Source organism: Somniosus microcephalus, unplaced genomic scaffold (genome assembly GCF_052327205.1).
Source record: "Somniosus microcephalus isolate GS21.2 unplaced genomic scaffold, FLI_Smic_1.0 unresolved_chr1, whole genome shotgun sequence".
NCBI lineage: Eukaryota > Metazoa > Chordata > Chondrichthyes > Squaliformes > Somniosidae > Somniosus > Somniosus microcephalus.
Window position 1 is genome coordinate 49,767,034 of NW_028225179.1, and position 13,408 is coordinate 49,780,441.

General features: G+C 43.8%; 1 non-coding gene across 1 annotated transcript; it reads left to right on the plus strand.

Annotated features, from left to right (window-relative positions):
* Positions 1-12,681: 12,681 nt before the first annotated feature.
* Positions 12,682-12,763, plus strand: trnas-gcu (transfer RNA serine (anticodon GCU)). The gene has a single exon. It is a non-coding gene; the product is annotated as a tRNA-Ser (tRNA).
* The last annotated feature ends 645 nt before the right edge of the window (positions 12,764-13,408 follow it).

Here is a 13,408-nt window from a genome sequence, read left to right on the forward strand (position 1 = left end):
TTATTTATCCAGGTTCTGGTGTTGACATTTTGCAGCAAAGCCACAACTGGTTCATTGATGCCCTGCAGAGAATGGGAATGGCCAATGAGATCGCCTGAATTGTGATTGAAGAACAGGCCAGCTTCAATCTGCGCACCTACTTGAAATATTTTATTCATTCCACTGTACTTTTCTGAATTACTTTCCCTGCCGCCTCATTCATTATTACTTTCTTTACCATTTTCTGCTGGTGTTACAGCTTAGATCAGCAGTGGCCACTCAAGGAAGCCTGCAAAGTCCATCAGGGGAAAAAGATTGAGAACAAAAATAGTTAGGGAGAGATAGAGAGATACATGCAAAGAAAGGGATGGGTTTATGGGACATGTCTGTGCGGAGATTAAGGTGGAGCTTGGGAGAGATTCCTCCCGTCTCCTGAAATCCACGCACTATTCCATGACTTGAGCACAAAAATCTAGGCTGACAGTTCAGTGCAATACTGAGGGAGCGCTGCACTATCGGAGATGCCGTCTTTTGGATGAAACTATAAACCGAGGCTCTGTCTGGCCTCTCAGGGGGACAGCAAACACTATTTCGACGAAGAGCAGGGTAGGTATCCCCGGTGTCCTGACTAATATTTGTCCCTCAAACTATATCACTAAAACAGGGTATCTGTTCATATCTGTTTGTGGGAGCTTGCTGTGCACAATTTTGGTGCCGCGTTTCCTACATCACAACAGTGACTACACCTGGAAAACTGCTTCATTGGCCATAAAGCTTTTTGGGACATCCTAGATAAATGCAGGTCTTTTTTCTTTTGATCTTTTATACCCGGAACCAATAAATTTAGAATTGAAACGCTATTTGTAGAAAGGGTTGTGAGACTGTGGAATGCACTGGCCCAGAGTAGCAGATTTAAAACAAGGTTTAAAAAGTGGCAGCGGGTGGGAGGAAGGAGAGAGAGAGGCAAGAGAGACACAGGTATGATCACCTTGGAAACCACTGCCCCTGAATCTGCTTTAAATCCCCCACTGTATTTTAACCATAATTATTGTCATATTGATATATTGAAGCATTTGAGCAATACAGGAGATTTAACGCTGCCTCTGGGTGGATATATTTAAACTTTCAGCATCCAGTGAACAGCGAGCAGGTTTTGAGGCTGATTCTTCCGACGGCACCTTCCCGTGCATGCCCAGGAGATGTAGCACCTGTCCTTTGACCTCCTCCGTTCCCACCATCCAGGGCCCGAAACACTCGCTCCAGGTGAAAGAGCAAAGTCCTTGAACTTCTTTCAATGTAGTAATCGGTATTCGCTGCTCACACTGCGTGTCTCCTCTACATTCGGGGGACCAAACGCAGATTGGGTGATCACTTTGTGGAACACCTTCATCCAGACCACAAACGTGACTCTGAGCTTCTGTCCTCGGCCTCCTATACTGTTCTAATAAAGCTCATCGGAAGCTCGAGGAACAGCACCTCATCTTTTCATCCGGACACAATTTCATTTCATCAATTTCAGTTCATCAATTTCAGTTCATCAATTTCAGTTCATCAATTTCAGTTCATCAATTACAGTTCCTCAAATTCAGTTCATCAATTTCATTTCATCAATTTCAGTTCATCAATTTCAGTTCATCAATTTCAGTTCATCAATTTCAGTTCATCAATTTCAGTTCATCAATTTCAGTTCATCAATTTCATTTGATGAATTTCAGTTCATCAATTTCAGTTCATCAATTTCAGTTCATACCCACTGTTCTCATTTTGTGGACAGCAGCTGTTGGTAATGACTCTGCTGTTGCCAGTTGCACCTCCTCTGGATCCATCTTTTGTTTCTTTGCTTCTCCGAATACCACCCCTATAGCCTTGCACCATCACCCCTTTTGTCATTTAATCACCGGCCTTCCATCCCATCACAGTCCTTCCCCTTGTACTTTCCTCTGCTCCCCCTTTGCCTGCCATTTTATTTGCTTAAAACCTGTTACCTTTCTAACTTGTTCCAGTTCTGATGAAAGCTCATCGATCTGCAGTGATAACTGTGTCTCTCCACAGATGCTGCCCGACCTGCTGAGTGTTTCCAACATTTCCTACTTTTATTGCAATATTCCTGCTGTTTATATTCATTATCCTGCAGAGTACACATACTGTTCTCAACATCTTCTATTACAGTTAAATATCAGAGGCGTAAAATTATTGTAATGACTGATGCGATTCTTTTAGACTTGTGGTTACACAAGAAATTGAATATCACAAAACCAGCGCAATAATGATTGCGGAGGTAAAACACACAGTGCAGGGTCAGTGATTGGAGAATCTGCGGTCAGGTAGATCTAAATATATCGCCTGGATTCTTGCACCAATGACTATTGTTACGAATGGGACATGTGACCCCCATCTCTGGTGGGCCTGTCCTGCCGGTGGGACAGGACATAGCCAGGGATGGTGATGGAGGAGTCTGGGACGTTGGCTGAAAGTTGTGATTCTTTGAGTAGGACTCTTTGAGTATGACTATGTCAGGTTGTTGCTTGACTACTCTGTGGGGCAGCTCTCCCACTTTGAGCACAAGCGAGTGAGCAGGACTTTGCCGGGTCGATTGGGTGAGGTTTTAGACCACACATAGAGCACTGTGAGCAGCTCCCGGATACCACACCTCAGTAACCATATGTAGGATAGTGTTTACCTGTAGGTTTTAGTAAACTTTATTAAGAACTATAACATGGGAAATTGTATACTAAAAGCTTAAAAGCCTGTATAAAATGGCGAATAGCTGAGAGAAAAGCAGGATGGAAAATTATGCAAACCTGACTGAAACTGCTGTGTTTTCAATTACTGAATTAACGGAATGTAGAGCTAAGTTTATGGAGACTGGTGGGGACGAGGAATTCAGCAATATTATGCTTAAAGAGACAAGAGCTAGAGAACGAGATACGAGTTGGAGACATCCTTCACTGGTAAAGCTATAGGATGGACAGACTGTTTAGAAAACATTTTAAGAAGTGTTCTGTGAAAAGTGAACATCTAAGATAAGGGTACGTTGTTGTGCACAGAAAGTGACCTAGTGGGATTAACAAGGTCATAAGATGGCTAATGAGGGAAGCAATACTTTTACCAGGTGTCAGAGGGTTAATTACTACCCCGTTGGCAAACCGAGAGGAAAAAGGGTATAAAGATACAGGTTTTGAACACAGAAAGTAGCGTGCACCGCATAATAGGAGCTTCAGTCAACAGAACACAGCAAGATACATCAGGAGACTGCGCCACAGTCACTCGGGAGGAACACCATGGTTCAACGAACAGACTGTGACTATCTTCTTGTTAAGTATTTCTTCTTTCTACTGGATGTTTAATGCTTAATAACCCTGTTTTATTATACACAATATACCTGTACCCAGAGTGGTTTGTGCAGTCACGGACAAATTATTACAAGAGCTTTTGAAAACTACACATATATTGGCCTTGGAGGGAGTGCAGTGTAGGTTTACCAGACTGAAAACCGGGCTGCAAGCGTTAAATTAGCAGGAGAGATTACACGAATTACGGTTGTATTCCCGATAATTTAAAGGTTAAGGCGAGATTTGATCGAAGTTTTCAATATATTAAGGGGAACAGATAGGATAGATAGAGATAAACTATTTCCACTGGTTGGGCAGTCCAGGACCAGGGGGTATAGTCTAAAGATTAGAGCCAGGTCTTTCAGGAGTGCAATTAGGAAACACTTCTCCATGCAATGGGCGGTAGAAGGTTGGAACTCAATTCCACAAACGAAAATTGATGCTGGATCAAATGTTAATTTTACATCTGAGATTGATAGATTTTTGTTCACCAATGGTGTTAAGGGACATGGGCCAAAGGCGGGTGTATGAAGTTAGGTCGCTGATCAGCCATGCTCCCATTGAATGGCGGAACAGGCTGGAGGGGCTAAATGGCCCACTCCTGTTCGTATGTTCATATGTTGTATAAAGTTCTGCTTAGACCACATCTGGAGTACTGCGTCCAGTTTCGGGTACCATACCTCAGGAATGTTATATTGGCCTTGGAGCGGGTGCAACGCTAATTCACCAGAATGATACCGGGGCTAAAGGGGTTAGATTATCAAGAACAGCTGCACAGACTAGGCTTGTGTTCTGTTGGGTATAGAAGATAAAGATGTGATAGAATTAAGATAGTTAGGTTACTGTCCGTTCCACTCTGTAACACACTGACCTGTTAAGTGTTTCCAGATATTGTCGCTCATTTTCACCATTGGAAGTGCTGCAATCCGCTGACAACAGGCGTTTGAACCGAGAAAGATTTCAGCCCGGGTGGTGGGTGCTGCTCCTGACGGGTTTCCTGGTCTCCCGGCGCTGGTGGGGATTGGAAAGCTCTTGTGTCACAGTAATTAAAGCTAGAAGTCATCAATAAAAGACAGTCACTAATAAATCCAATAGGGAGTTCAGGAGATAGATATTTACTCAAAGTAAGCGCTCCCATAAGGAATAGCTGATGTAAATAGCAATGATGCATTTCAGGGGGAGTTAGATAAGTACATGAGGGAGACAGCAATAGAAGGATATGCTGAAAGTTATATGATGTGGGCTGGGAGTAGGCTCGTGTGCAACATAAACGCCGGCAGAGACCAGTTGTGCCGAATGTCCTTTTCCTGTGCTGTATATTCGATGAAAAGTGTCTGAGAGTTTCACAGATCCGCACCTGTTTTAGGCTCCAGACTTTAATGCAATTATTTTCGCAAAGCTTCTTAATAGGCTCGCGCCCTTGTCTATCGCCACCTCTGGTGGAAGGTCAAATGCCCCACAGGAACAATTCTGCCCGAGCCTCATCGCGGGATTCTTTCATTTTGCGGTTTTCAAACAGGACAGGGACACAAATCTGTTTCCTTCTTTGACCCCTGTGATTCGCTATTCTGCGGGTATGAGAGAGTGAGAGAGGGAGCGTGAGGGACAAAGAGAGAATCACAGAGAGGGAATGAGGAAAAAGGAGAGACAGTGACAGAGATAGAGAGAGAGAGGGACAAAGCGAGAGTGAGAGAGAGGGAAGGAGGAAAAGGGAGAGACAGAGAGCGAGAGAGAGAGTGTGCGAGAGACAGACCGGGAGAGAGATATGGACATCCTTGTCAACCTACGTAATTGTTATCCCCAGCAGTTTGTAAAGATGTTCAACAGAAGGACTTGTATTTTATCGCTTTTCCCTACTTCAGAGCGTCCCAATGCGCTTTACTGCCAATTGTGTTAGAACTCGGTGTTCCCGCCCTGGACTTGGGAAACTACAACAAATTCGCAACAGCTTCTTCCTCTCTTTCCCTCTCTCTCTCTCTCCCTCTCTCTCTATTTCTCTCTCTCTATTTCTCTTTCTCTATTTCTCTCTCCCTCTCTCACTCTCTCTCTCTCCCTCTCTCTATTTCTCTCTCTCTATTTCTCTCTCCCTCTCTCTCCCTGTCTCTGTCTATTTGCTTCTCTCTCTTTCTCTGTCTGAATCTCTATCAGACGGTGTCCCTCCTTCTTAATAACTGAACAGCGACATGTAATCGCAGCCTGCCCCGGGGTGAGTTACTATGGGGAATCATTGGGACCACAGGCTCCCTTGTAAGGTCTCCTCCTTAGTTGGGAAGCCCAAGAAAGAGGCAGACGTGCGCAATGTGGAAACGGTGAATAATGGCATCTTCATTCGGAGTTATTTCTAACATTTTATAATGTTCTATTTGAGGTGCTGTACACTCCAATGACTCGCTATCTCAGCGCCTGTTTCTTCGTTTCTCACTCTCTGTCTGTTCCTCATTTCCTGTCACTCTCTCTGTCCCTATTTCTGCCTCGTATTCTGTTCCCCTCCCTGCTGTCTCGCACTCTCTCTGTCACTATATTTCTATCTGACTCAGATTCATTCCCAGTTTGTGTGCCTGTCTCTCCATCTCTATTTCTCTATCTGTCCCGCTCTGCGTGTGTGTGCAGCTGTGTTTGGATGTGTGTGTGTGGATCTCTGTACACATGAACAGGAGTAGACCATTCAGCCCCTCGAACATGTTCCGCCATTCAATTCAGTCATGGCTGATCTGTGTCTTTACTCCATTGTTGCCGTAACCTTTAATAGCCTTGCCTAACAACAATCTATCGATCTCAGTTTTGAAATTTCTCTGCTTTCGCTTCTCACTCTGTCTATTTGAATTGCTCCTCAGGTCAGGAAGTTTTTGCAGGGAGAGGTTTTAGATGCTCAGACTGGAAGGAGGTTTAGAGTGGTGTTCCCCAGTGATCGATAGTAGGACCACTGCTCTTTTTGATGAAAATTAATGACCTGAACTTGTGTATAGAGGGCATAATTTCAAATTTTGCAGATAATATGAAAGACGGTAATGTAGTAAACAGTGAATACGATAGTAAAAGACTACAGGAGGACATATACAGACTGGTTAAATGGGCAGACACGTGACAGATGAAATTTAATGCAGAGAAGTGTGAAGTGATATATTTTGGTAGGAAGAATGAGGAGAGGCAAAAATAATTAAATGATACAATTTTAATGTGAAAAATTATTTACTTTAATCGGCTCCCTCTGGAGATCACTGGCCCGAAACTGGTCAGAAAGCTCCCCCCTGCACTTTATTAACCGCCTCTAAATGGTACAATTTTAAAGTGGATGCAAGGACAGGCAGACATGGGATGTGCGTACACAGATCTGTGAAGCGGTCAGGACAGGTTGAGAAGGCTGTTAAAAAAGCACGTGGGACCGTTGGCTTTAGTAATAGAGTTCAAAAGCAAGGAAGTTATGCTAAAACTGTAAAAACACTGGTCAGGCCTCAGCTGGAGTATTTTCTTCAACTCTGGGCACCACGCTTTAGGAAGAAAGTCAAGGCCTTGGAGAGACTGCAGAATAGATTTAGTAGAATGGTACCAGGTGTGAGGGACTTCATTTATGTGAAGAGACTGGAGAAGCTGGGATTTTTCTCTTTAGCGTAGAGAATGCCAAGAAGAGATTTGATAGTAATGTTCAAAATTATGAACGATTTTGATAGAGTTCATCAGGAGAAAAGTTTAAAAAAGTCATATTAAAGGTGATAAAACCTCTCCAGGCACGGATGGGGGTCGAACCCACGATCTTCGAGACCGACGCCTTACCACTTGGCCACCATGCCGTCAGTGACGCCCTGCCTAGCGAATTCTAAATCGTTTCAATTAGGTTGAAATAGCACAGGCACAAATGGACTGAAGTAAAGCAGGATAGTGGAGCAGGCAACTGACCCGCCTCATTTGCATGAATACTTTCATAAAACCTTTCACAGAAACATTGAATCATACATCAGAGAAGGAGGCCATTTGGCCCAATGTGCTCTTGAAATCGCTATCCAATTAGTCCCAGCTCTTTCCCCATACCCTGCAAATATTTCCTCTTCAAGTATTTATCCAATTCCTTTTTAGAAGTAACGATTGAATCTGCTTCCACCACCCTTTCAGGCAGAGCATTACAGGTCATAACAACTCGCAACGTAAAACAACATCTCCCCATCTCCCCTCTGGTTCTTTTGCCAATGGGGAAATATTGGACAGGCGGAGTTGATTTTTTGGAACGGAAGAGGCTGATGGGAGACATAATTGAGGGGTATAAAGTTATGAGGGGCCGAGATAGAGTGGATAGGATGGACCTATTTCCATTAGCACAGTAATTGGTAGAAGGATGATCTGTGGCGCTGTGATCGTATAGTGGTTAATACCCTGTGTTGTGTCTGCAGCAACCTCGCTTGGAATCCGAGTCACGGCACAACTTGCTTTAAATCTTCTGTCCCTTGCGGCACCTGCTAATAAAACTCAGAGAATCATCATTATTTCTTAAAAGAAGAAATCTGTCTTGTTTGTGGTGAAACCTATTTATTCCTTCAAAACCCCACGCTCTCACATACCTGTGCCTTATTCTCCATAATTCACACTCGCCTCTTACAGCTTGTTCTTCCTTCCACAACCATTAGCCCTTCTTCACTTTCCTCCTTCCATTTTTTCACTTTCCTGCGGTTTTCCCTTAATCTGACATTCACTTTTACCTACTTAGCTCAGCTGTGGCTCAGTGGGAAGCACACTGGCCTCTGAGGCAGGAGGCCGTGGGTTCAGATTCCTCCTGCAGAGACTAGAGTATATAAATCCAGGCTGGCCCTCCAGTGCAGTACTGAGCGAGTGCTGCACTGTCGGAGGTGCCGTCTTTTGGATGTGAAGTTAAATCGAGGCCCCGCCTGCTCTCTCAGGTGGACGTAAAAGATCCCACGGCACTATTTTGAAGTAAGAGCAGGGGAGTTATTCCCGGTGTACTGTCCAATATTTATCCCTCAATCAACAAATCAAAAACAGATTACCTGGTCATTATCACATTGCTGTTTGTGGGAGCTTGCTGTGCACAATATGGCTGCGGCGTTTCCCACATTGCAACAGTGACTACACTCTAAATCTACTTCATTGGCTGTAAAGCGCTTTGAGACGCCCGGTAGTCGTGAAAGGCGCTATATAAATGTAAGTATACCTTTACTTACGACGTTAAATTTTCTCTGCTTCCACCGCTGTTCCTGAGGTCACATGTCCCACTCGCACCAATGCACATTAGTACCTTCAAACTAGTCGATAGATTTAAATCTGTGGGCCTGCTCGACAGACAAGCACTGCGAAAGCAGGGCCACCCTTTGGAAGGACAGGGGCCCGATTGTTCACGGAATTTCCTTGGGGAATCTTGTGATAGAGGGCGTGTTAACTGAAGAACTGGGGTTTTTTTTCATGCTGGTTGGCACTTTTCCCAAAACTGTTGAGGTGCGTGTGTGACATGCAGCGCCACCTCGCTGCGATCGAGGGTTTAAGTGTGAAATATTGGCCCACTGGTGCGGTGCAGTAAGATCGAAAGCCTTCCGCTTTAATCTTAACAGGTCTGTTGAAGTGTGCAATTGAAAAAAATAAAGGGTAAGTGAAAAGAGCGCTAGAGGGTGAAAGCCGCGATTACTGGAGGTTGGCCATAATTGAAAGGTTTTCAAATGCCTGTGGCGCGGGACGCTGTGTTCTTTATGAAGAGCGGGAGCAGGAATAAAGTTTAACAGAAATAAGATGTACAGACTTGGTGCCAATCAGAAAACTGCGCTGGTCTAAGGTCGATAAAAAGTTTGAAATTAAATTCATTTTCAAAGGATAAAGTTAACACTTTTTTTCCAGCTCCCTCATCATTTGCTTTCCCCGTTAATCTTTCAAGTGGTGTAAAGCCCGTGTAGATTGGAGTTCGCTCTCAGCTTCTACCATCGATGTGAAAATGAAACAGGAGGAGGCGAGGATTGCCACAAAGAGCAGAGCTGGGAATTGACTCTTTTTATATTGCTGCAGGAGATGTTCTCTTCCCCTAAAGATTCCCCTCACCATTAAAAGGCTTGTTATATCTCACAGCCTTTAAATGGGCGGTTTTATAACATGTTGGAGAGCTTTCAATCAAACAGATTTTAATAACTCTGCAAAAAGACGAGGTTAAGACTGGAACTGTTGAGATATCGATCACAGAGTTAACATCGGAATCAGGCTCATTGTCCAGTGAGGCAGGAAACTGCGAACAGGTTGGAAGGGAATGTAGGATTGAGGGACGGAAGGGAGGAAAGAGATCTCGATTTGATCTTCATTCCATTACAGCTAGGTGAAATATTAGTTTGAGAATGTAGGAGAACTGTTACCAAACGGAGAGAAAAGATTGTCTAACTTGGGGACTGTAACATTTTAAGTTCACGTATCTCCCAACTAGATCAGCAATCCCTCGCCTTAACCTCTCCCCAACCTCGATCTACCTTTATTGTTCAAAAGGAGTCATCCAAAAGTCCCTTTTATTTCAGTATTTCTGTTTCGAAACGGTAGAAACAATCTTTAATAAAGCCCTCTTTACGGCATGTCCTGCCCGTGCTCCCAGAATGACAATGTGGAAAATGTGGAGCAGGCTTCTGGAAACAAACGGATTTACATATTTCCCTCATAGTTTCGGCACATCTGTGACTGAATTCCCGTTTTTATTAATAAAATTGCTGTTTTCTTGCGATATGCTGAACACAGGCTCTGCACTGATTTTCTGGCAGTTGTTATTCGAAGACGTGTGGAATGTCTCCAGGCCGAGGAAACTGGTTCTATTAAAAAGTCTCGCATTAATTGGTGTAAATTCCCTAAGCGAGAATCACACCCCTAGACCAAAGAGCCGCTGACCCTGCTCTGAGTGTTTAATCTCAGCAATGACGATTTCACTGGTTTGGAAATATGTAATTTGCTACAAATTCATAAAATTGAAAAAAGCCGCAGCGATCATCACAATAAACTAAACCCGCCGATATTTAAGAGGAGTGTAAGATGTTGAGAACAGTATCGAATATTGTGCAGGATAATGAAAATAAACAGCAGGAATATTGTGTTCTGCTCCCACATGACACAGATCAGCCTCAACCTCTGCTCCCTGCCCGCCGGCTGCTGAGACCTTGTCTCTAGATTATAAGCTGATTCTAGGTTGGAGATAAATATTCAGCCTAAACACTACGGGTGGATCCAAATATATAAAGCAGTTATTTTAGACCAGAGACCTCGTTACAACTTATATATTGCTCAAAGGCATCATGTATGAATATGCCATTAAATGTGTTTAACTATAGTGGGGGAATTTAAAGCAGAGTCGGAGCCAGTGGCTTCCAACGTGATCTTACCTGTGGTTCTCTTGCCTCTCTCTCCCCTTCCTCCCACACCCTGCAGGTGTTTATACCTTGTTTTAAATCTGCTGCTCTGGGCCAGTGCATTCCACAGTCTCAGAACCCTTTCTACAAATACGCTTTCACTGCTTGACTTCTCTCTTTATTAGTTATGAATCACCTTGAGGTGCAATCGTGGTTTTCGTGATGTCAAATTAAAAGGCGGCCTTTTGGAAACTCGTTGTGGTCAAAGCTTCTTTTTGCACAGAATTGAACCTAAATCATTCAAGATGGAATATTGTATTTGCTGCATCACAATAAACAATATCTTGTTATGAATGTTAGCTCATTCGTTCCCCAGTGTCAGAGGAAGAATTGTCTGATCCCCTCATTTATTTAATGTAAGACACAAACACAGGTATTCCTGAAGAATCAACTCACATATTAACACTGAGACAAACACAGTGAGAGATACAGACAGCATCGGGACACAAGGCGGACAAGAGAGATGGATAAGTACAAAACGGCCTCATACTCCAGCAGTCAGTGACCGGTAGGTGATAGATAACAGTGAGTGGAGGCGAGTAGCGGAGGCGTAATTTGGTTCTGTGACTTATCTGGTGAAAGCGCCTGTCTAGTAAACAGGTCGATCCTGGGTTCGACTCCCAGCGGGGCCTTTTTTTTTTCATTATGACTCTCCAGGGGTGAGTTTATTCTCGTGTGAAAGGGCTACAATCCTTTTAAATGTGACTGCGGCTGCATTAGTTCCCACTCTGGATAAAGGCTCCAGTCGCTGTGGGACATGGGTCGAATTCCAGCGCTGTCATAATTTCTGGCGGTGCTGATTTTGGACTTATCCAAAAATCCATCTTTTCTAAGCGGTGCCGTGCGTTACTTTGCTGTGGACAGAGCAGAAGAACAGCAGCTCGTGTGTGGCGCCGTGATCATATTGTGGTCAGTGCTCTGCGGTTGTACCCGCTGCAACCTCGGTTGGAATCCCAGTCACGGTATAACTCGCTTTATATATTTTGTTCTCTGCGGCTCCTGCTGATAGAACGCAACAAGAAATCAATCATTACTACATGAAACAAATATTATTTGTTGGCGGTGAAAACCTATTTACTCCTTCAAAACCCCACGCTCTCACATGCCTGAGCTTAATGCCCCATATTTCAAACACAACTATTCTCCGATATTTTTTTTCCTTCCACAGTCAATAGCCTCCTTTTCCTTCCTCCTTCCATTTCTTTACCACTTTCCTGAGGTATTACGTTACCCTAACATTCACTTTCAAGTACTTAACTTCAGCAAATGTAAGTTTGCTCTGCGACAATCGTTGTTCCTGGGGGGACATGTCCTATTCGCACCAATCTCAATTGGTGCTTTGAAACCAGTCAATACATTCAAACCTGCGGGACCGCTCGACAGTCAAGCATTGCGAAAGCAGGGCCGGCCTTCGGAAGCAAAATAGCTGGATTGCACACGGAATATCCTTGGCCTAATGGATAAAGCTTCTGATTTCGCTGCTGATCGTAATCAGGATTGTTGTCAGTCACGGATCATTCTGTGTCTATTTAAAATGGGTGAGCTCACAATCCCGGATCATTCTGTGTGTTAGTTTTTTTAAAGAAATGCGATTGCAGCTGCGACGACCGAGTTGTTAAGTAGTTGTGTTAGAAGTTGCATTGGGTTTCTCTGCGCAGCTGCAAACCCAGCTCGCTTAATTCGAAATATATCTATCTTTTCCTAAATCCACTCCTTTATATGAGGTGTTGCGCTGGATTTGCTCACAATCCTCCCCACAACTTCTTGAAGACGGCAAACTTTTTCTTCTCTGTTTTGAATTTGACATCAAACCGACCATTTCTGACAGGCCCTAACTTGAAGAAACGGAAGGTCATTTGCTTACAGTAGCTGATTGTACATTTTCAACATTGTAAATCTGGGTGCACGGGCAGCACAAGTGGTGAACAGGACTTCCTTGCAGATTAGTTCTGTTCGGATACAAAAGGTAGTAAATGGAATAGCTGAGCTGCTAGGGGACGCGAGACGAGGTGGCCGAGTGGTTAAGGCGATGGACTGCTAATCCATTGTGCTCTGCACGCGTGGGTTCAAATCCCACTCTCGTCGTTTCTGTTAAATTTTTGACGCTTCGGTTCTTTTCACATTCACCTTAAACGTCATGTCCAAATTCACCTTTTGCTGCCAAGCCTGCTTCATTTAACTTATGTCATGTCTCAAGTAACCAATATACACTTTAAAGGGAAAACACTTGTAGGTCTATGGAGACTGGGACTAATTAGAGACAACGCACTTCAGTACCGTCAGAATCTGAGATTCCAATACTTAATGAGTTTCACAGTTATAATTCGGCGGCTCGTTGGTCTAGAGGTATAATTATCACTTTGGGCGTTTCACAGCTGAATTGCCATAAGTCCCAGGTTCAAATTCTGGTTGCGCCCTACTGGGTATTAGTCAGAAATCTTAGCTTCTTACAGCCGATCGACATTATAGAAAACATAAATACTTCTCATTAAAAACATGTGATTTCGCGTCGTTTTCCCCCTATCTTTCGAAATCCCAGAGCTTCACAGAAGCAACTGAGTAAAGTTAAAGAGTCCGGTTCTGTGTTTCTTTGGACGTCTTACACCCGTGTTCGATTCCGGCCAATGCAGGACCTTTACATTTTGCTGTCTGCACCCATGAGCTCGCCTGAATTGGGATAAACTTACATTCAGTGTCAATCTTCTTGAAACACCCTCTGTCCTGAACATT